This window comes from Phocoena phocoena, chromosome 17 (genome assembly GCF_963924675.1).
Source record: "Phocoena phocoena chromosome 17, mPhoPho1.1, whole genome shotgun sequence".
Lineage (NCBI taxonomy): Eukaryota > Metazoa > Chordata > Mammalia > Artiodactyla > Phocoenidae > Phocoena > Phocoena phocoena.
Window position 1 is genome coordinate 3,846,021 of NC_089235.1, and position 6,309 is coordinate 3,852,329.

The 6,309-nt window shown below is 46.7% G+C and overlaps 1 pseudogene; it reads right to left on the reverse strand.

The window, feature by feature from the left end:
* Positions 1–5,259: 5,259 nt before the first annotated feature.
* On the reverse strand, positions 5,260–5,643 carry LOC136137168 (small ribosomal subunit protein uS8-like; annotated as a pseudogene).
* Between the last annotated feature and the right edge of the window lie 666 nt (positions 5,644–6,309).

Below are 6,309 nucleotides of genomic sequence, written 5' to 3' on the forward strand. Positions count from 1 at the left end.
TCTTTAATCCTTTTCATATCATACATGGGATATCTGACAGAAAATGTATATATTCCCTTCTCTCTTCGAGGATATTAATTATGGTTTCTTCTGCTCTCTGCATTGTCTTTGAATCTTCCTTTCCTCCTGTCACTCCTCTGTTTGTTTCGGTCTTGGTGACGAATATGTTCCATTGACCCCACCAGCCTACACTGAACGTCATACAGAGTCTCTGCTTTTTGCCACGGAGGTGGCATCAGTAGGTTTCTCTGCCCTTGAGCTTCTGTTTAGGCTTGGCCTGTGGGAGACTCAGACAAAGGAGCGTGAGTTGAGGGACTGATTCCCCCAGGCTCCACCCACCCGCTGGGGAAGCCGAGATTCTTCTCCCAAAGGCCACAGCTCCAGAGCAGTGGCCTCTCCAAACAGCTACATTCTCCAGATCCTAGCAACCCCTCGCTCCTACTGAGCCACCTGTGGGCACTGCCTACTTTTGTCAACTGTCACCCCATTAAATTTCCTTTAAATGTCGAAGTTTGAGTGTGCCATCTGTTTCCTTCCAGAACTGTAACAGATGCGGTGTTTTTCATGACGATTTCTTGAAATGCACACTTTGGCCATCGCTTCACAGCTAAGAGTGAGGCAGTGAGATGCTGATGGGAAGACCCGCTGTATTGTCGGGGCTTGTCACCCGGTGGACTTCATGTAAGGAAATACCAGCCTCCTTCCACCGTGTCTTCAGAAATCGCTGAGCTTTCTTGACTGCTTTTATCTCTTTCTCTCCTTCTTTCTATAATTTTGGGTCAATACTTTTAAAAAAAATTCCTTTACTGTCATTTTGACAGGGTTTTAGAAAAGAGATGGATGTGTATAAATGACATTTTTAGGAACAGCCAAAGGAAAAAAAAAGGAATTGTTTTTCTTTGTAAGCAAAGCAAGAGGCAGTAGAGCCTGCTGGTTCAGAGCCTGGATCCAGCTCTGTGGCTTCATTTCCTCCCCTGTGAAAAAGAGAAGAGTGTAAGCAAGCATTTTCTTCGGAGAATTTCCGGGAAGATCCAATTAGTTACTATTATCAAGTGCTTCAAAAAATACATGGTACATAGCACTACCTGTGAAGGACAGTGTAGCACATTTGCTTTAAAAAGGTTCTGTTAGTGAAACGGTTGCTAGCAATAGGACCCAGGTACAGGATTCTGAGATTCCTCAAAGCTCCACTGGAAGCTGGTTCTACCAGGAGCTGGGGTTTGGCCAACTCAGTGTCAGAGGTCATCCGGGGTCAGAGCATGGAGCTTTCAAACGTTGGCCGGGAGCAGCAAGAGGAAGGTGGGCAGAAACATTCTGCTGCCCTTCCCCGGGGCAGGCACGGCGGAGAGGGAAGTAGGGGCTTGGGAGCCGGCAGCCTTCTCTGGTCCCACCAGGTGTTCTCACGCTGCTGGCTTAGGCCCAGGCTGGCACACACAGTGTAGGCAGCACTGCCACCTGGAAGGGTAGGAATCTTCACAGAATGCCCTAGAAGAGCTCACCCAAGAGACCAACTGTAGGAACAGGAAGCAACTATGCACTTGCAAGGTCTCCTGCGTAAAGCAGTACTGTTAAAAACACAGAAAGAGGCTTTAGAGAAGGTCGGTCCACTTACGTTTACGCCGTGCTGAGCATCTGAGATAAGCCAGGGATGTCTTAAGAAACAGATACAAAACCCACTTAGAGTCCTCAGAGCAGTAGGTGAGTCACTGGAAACGTGGCCTGCTGCGCTTATAAAAACCCTGGCCTCTCTAATTGTCCTACTCATTTGTCCAAGAAATATTTCCTGAGCGCTAACTGTATGAAAGGCAGTGTGACAATGTCACGAAGAAAAATCAAGCCCCATCTTTCCCCCTAGGGGCTTCCCATGTGAATGAGACATTTGCAAAAATCACAAAATCCAGGTAACAGATGATGAGCCATAGTTAACTGATGTAGAATTTAGTGGAAGAAGAGATAACTGTGAACTGAGCCGATCTGTAAGAATGTGGGAGAGATGGGACCCAACCTGGGTTCTGGCCTTTCTACTTCTGTATCCTGGTGGCTGTCTCATCCTCCCCTTGGGCTATATGCCGCGTCCAGGTCCCCCTATCTCTCCCTCCAGGCCCTACAGCAGCTCATCCCTTGCCTTGGAATGCTTTTTCTCCTGCCCTTTCCTTGGGTGGCTGACACTGGGTGCCACCCACCTAACCTTCCAGTTTCAGCTTCAAGGCCAACTTCTCTGGGGGCCTCTCTGACCACCCGGGACTTGCTAAGGGACGTTTCCCCCTTCTTATAATAACTGAGCAGCTGCCAGACAAAGTATTTGCATCTTTATTCAATTCAATTAAAACAGGCGTGCGTGGTATATTATGTAACAGTCACCGTACACACACGATCTTAGGCAGCGTGGGGTAATTCTGGATATGACGATGCTCAACTCTTGGCAAACCATGCACGGTGCCAGGGATGCCCGGTATAGATTGAGTCTCCTAGACAGAAGGGTCATGTTTGACACATTCTTCCAGCATCCCTGCCCACCCCCGCCTTCCTCAGCTCGCTGTCTTGATCAGCCGGATGTCTCGCTGGACGGCGGGCTCCATGTTGCGGGTCTGGTAGCAGCGTTCCCACAGTGTACCCGACACGGATGCGAGCTGCGGGCGCACAGGGAGGGAGGACCACCAAGGAAACGCATGCGTGCGTGTGCGTGTACGTGCGCGTGGATGTGTATGTGCGCGGGAGTGCGTGTGTCCACTGGGACAGGTCGAGTTCAGGTTTGTACCCCCGGGAGAGAGCGGCACAGCTGGCAGTGTCCCCGCTGGCGGCCATGGAAAGTGCGCAGGGACCGCAGCTCCGCGGACCAAGGCCCCACCTGGGCTTTAAAGGGCTCCCACCTCCGTCCTTGAGGAGCTGAGCGCGGCCTGGGGAACTGAGGTGGCAGCAGCGGCGGCAGCGTCACCGAGCTTGTTGCAGACTCCCGGACTCCACCCCAGACCGGCTGGAGCCTCTTCACACGCTCCCCAGGGGATCGGCGTGCACCTGCGGGTGGGAAACGCAAGGGCTCCCCAATTCCACGCACTTGACATTTTGCCCCAATACTCCTGACTGCAACACTCCCAATGTTTTCAAGTGATGAACTTTTCATAGCCTCTTGCAAATTGTTGAAAAAGAGAAAAGGCTAAAAACAAGAAAATAGTTATCCTGCAGAGAGCGGAGACCTTTCTCAACACTGGCGGTGTCCTTGGAGGGGCTGCAGGGTGTAACCACGGCTAGGTCGAGTCCACGTTCAAGATTTCAGGATGTGGGCGTGCAGCAGCTGGTGACACAGAACATGGCTTGAGGTACGTTCCAGCTCCATGAATTTTTTGCATTAGCTTCAGTTCAGGTCAGAATCTTTCCTCATGAGAGTGAAATGTTTTATTTTAGAGGTAAAACATTAATTTTTCTCTAATAAATTTTTATTTAAGAGTCGTTTTAGATTTACAGAAATACTGTGAAAGGAATACAAGGAGTTCCTAGACATTCCATATCCAGTTTCACCCGTGTTAACATCATAACGTCCGTGTACATTTGTCATGATATTGTGACGTGGACGATGTGAGTGACCCAATATTGATACATTATCACTAACTGAAGTCTACCCTTGGTTCATATTTCCCCAGTTTTCCCCCAGTGTCTTTATACCGTTCCAGGGTTGCATCCAGGATCTCATGCTACATTTAGTTGTTGTGTCTCCTCAGGCTGTCTTGGCCGTGTCAATTTCTCAGACTTTCCTTACTTTGGAACATATTAATTTTAAGAACTCTTTTATTTTTGGAAGACTCCTTATTCCTCTAGCAGAACAGAATCCTTCTGAGTCCATATAACACTTCCAATCAGTTGTAAGAAAATAATTGCCTGGCTATGAGCTCCTTGAGGGTGGGTCTGACTTCTTGTAGTCAATCCACAACCCCAGAAATTAGCACTAGTCCTATTCCTGGCACAAACTGGTGCCCAGTACATGATGTAGCCAGTGCCTTGGTTTAGTTTTTATTATGTTCCCTACTAGGTATGTGCAGACTGGGGTTATAATGACCAGTGGGCTAAGGTCCATGCTCTTAAACATCTAGAGACAGAGGTAGAGACAATTAAGTAGATAAAAAATATTTTTATTTGGGAGCCTTGCTGGACCCATGTGCAGAATTCAGTGAGTGCGATAGTGATCATTTTTCTGGTGGCCCATGGGAGTTAAGCAGAGTCAGGAAGGCCTTTCAGGGAGAGCTGAATCTTTTTTTTTTTTTTTTTAATATTTATTTATTTATTTGGCTGCGCTGGGCGCTGGGTCTTAGTTGCGGCATGTGGGATCCTTTAGTTGCGGCATGTGGGATCCTTTAGTTGCGGCATGTGGGATCTTTTAGTTGCGGCATGTGGGATCTTTTAGTTGCAGCATGTGGGATCTAGTTCCCTGACCAGGGTCGAATCTGGGCCCCCTGCAATGGGAGTGCGGAGCCTTAGCCACTGGACCACCAGAGAAGTCCCAGAGCTGAATCTTGAAAGATGACTTGGTGTTCAGCCAGCAGAAATGGGCAGAGAAGTCTTGTATTAGTTTATTTTCATTTGCTTTGGTAACTGATATTTGCAATTATTTTGGTTTAGATTTGGAGACTGAATCTGCAGTTTCAAACTATCTGGTAACCTCTAGCTTTTTGAAAATTCATTTACTTTATGCCAAAATGTAACTTCCCGGTTAAATGAAGAAGGAAAAATTAAAAGTTGCCTTTTGAGTAGTGCTGTTTAATAGAACTTTCCATGACGATGAATATCTGTGCTGTGTCATACGGTAGCCACCAGCCACGCATGGCTACTGGGCACTTTTAATGTGGCCAGCATTACTGAAGAACAATTCTAAATCGTATTAAATTTTAATTAATTTAAGTTTAAATAGCCACATATAACTGTTTCTATCATATTGGGCAGTGCAGCTTTAGGACACTAACAAAGATCTACTGGGCATCACAGTTTAACAAGACAACTGAATTCAGGGGGAAATTGGATTAAGAAGAGATGAGATGTAGTTTCTTTGAAATATTGAAGGTTTTTAATATCAAGGGGAATATGACCTGGACAAATATTATTTTCTATGTTCCCCAGGGTGTTTTGCCTAAGTGCCTAGAATCCTGCCAACTGTTGTATAAAAGACTTTTCTGTGAACAACCTGCTGTACAATTGGGAGGTGTTGTTTACATTGGACAATTCTGTTTGTTTTCCATTGAGGCATTTTATTTGCACATATGTGTTGCATCCCTAGAAAAGGAATCCCAGGATTTTCCCTCCTGTGTATGTTTGTCTTGCGTCTTCGTGGTCCACGATGCCCGCTGAGGTTGTTAGGACGGTGAAACCACACTGAAAAGATGGAAGCAGGTTGTTCTGCCATTTTTCTAGATCTTTGAGCCGCACATCAAATCTGGGGCTGATCGCGCCACACTCGTGTAACCTGCCCTTGAAGATCACAGCAGTTTTCCCAGCTCTGTGGTCATCAGTGATTTCAAATTTGCCAGTGTAACCACGTTTCACCATCACAGTTAGAAACCAGACGATGGTTTTGGAGCACAGCCTGATAAGAACCTGGCATCTGCCTCTCTTTTAGGAATTGTTGATGGTCTTGAGAGCATCAGCCAGGACATTCATGCCCACCGTTATGGCGGCATAGAAAGATGGTGGAGAGAGAGCTGGACGATTCTGATTATCCATCTGCACCAAGAGGTTTGCAAGTTGTAAATACTTGGCAATTTTAAAACATAGGTATGGATTAACATTGTCCAACAGACGTCTGTGAATGGCAATAGAAAATGCAGACATAATAGGGAGTAAGGAGAATGTAACAAGTACTTGCTTTTTGATGGCTTAAGGGGTTCAGAAGTCTCTCAACAAGAGAGTTACTCTTCTCGAGTTTTCCAGGCCTTTTAATAGGCCTTACCGTTTTCAGTCTTATTCTTCTTCCCCGAGCAAGCTGATTTTGGCCTAAATCTTAGCAACTGTGGAGAAATTAGTGATTGTATGTTATCGTGTGTTGTGTACTTTATCCATACCCCTTTCTTACTTCAACAAATGATGGCGCTTTGGTTAATGTAGCTCGGTGGCCTCAACGTTGTTTTAAACTCTGTGCACTGGAGAGAAGCCAGGAGCACTTGTCTTCAGGTAAGACACACTCTCTGGGGCAGGTGTGGGGCGAGAGGGGAAGGGAGGAGGGGTGAGGAGAGGGGAGGGGGACTTCAGGAGGGAGTCCTAGGGAGAGGCCTCTTGCGAGAAGGAGAGGGACGCGATTTATATGGGCAGTTTCTTCAACTTTACAAA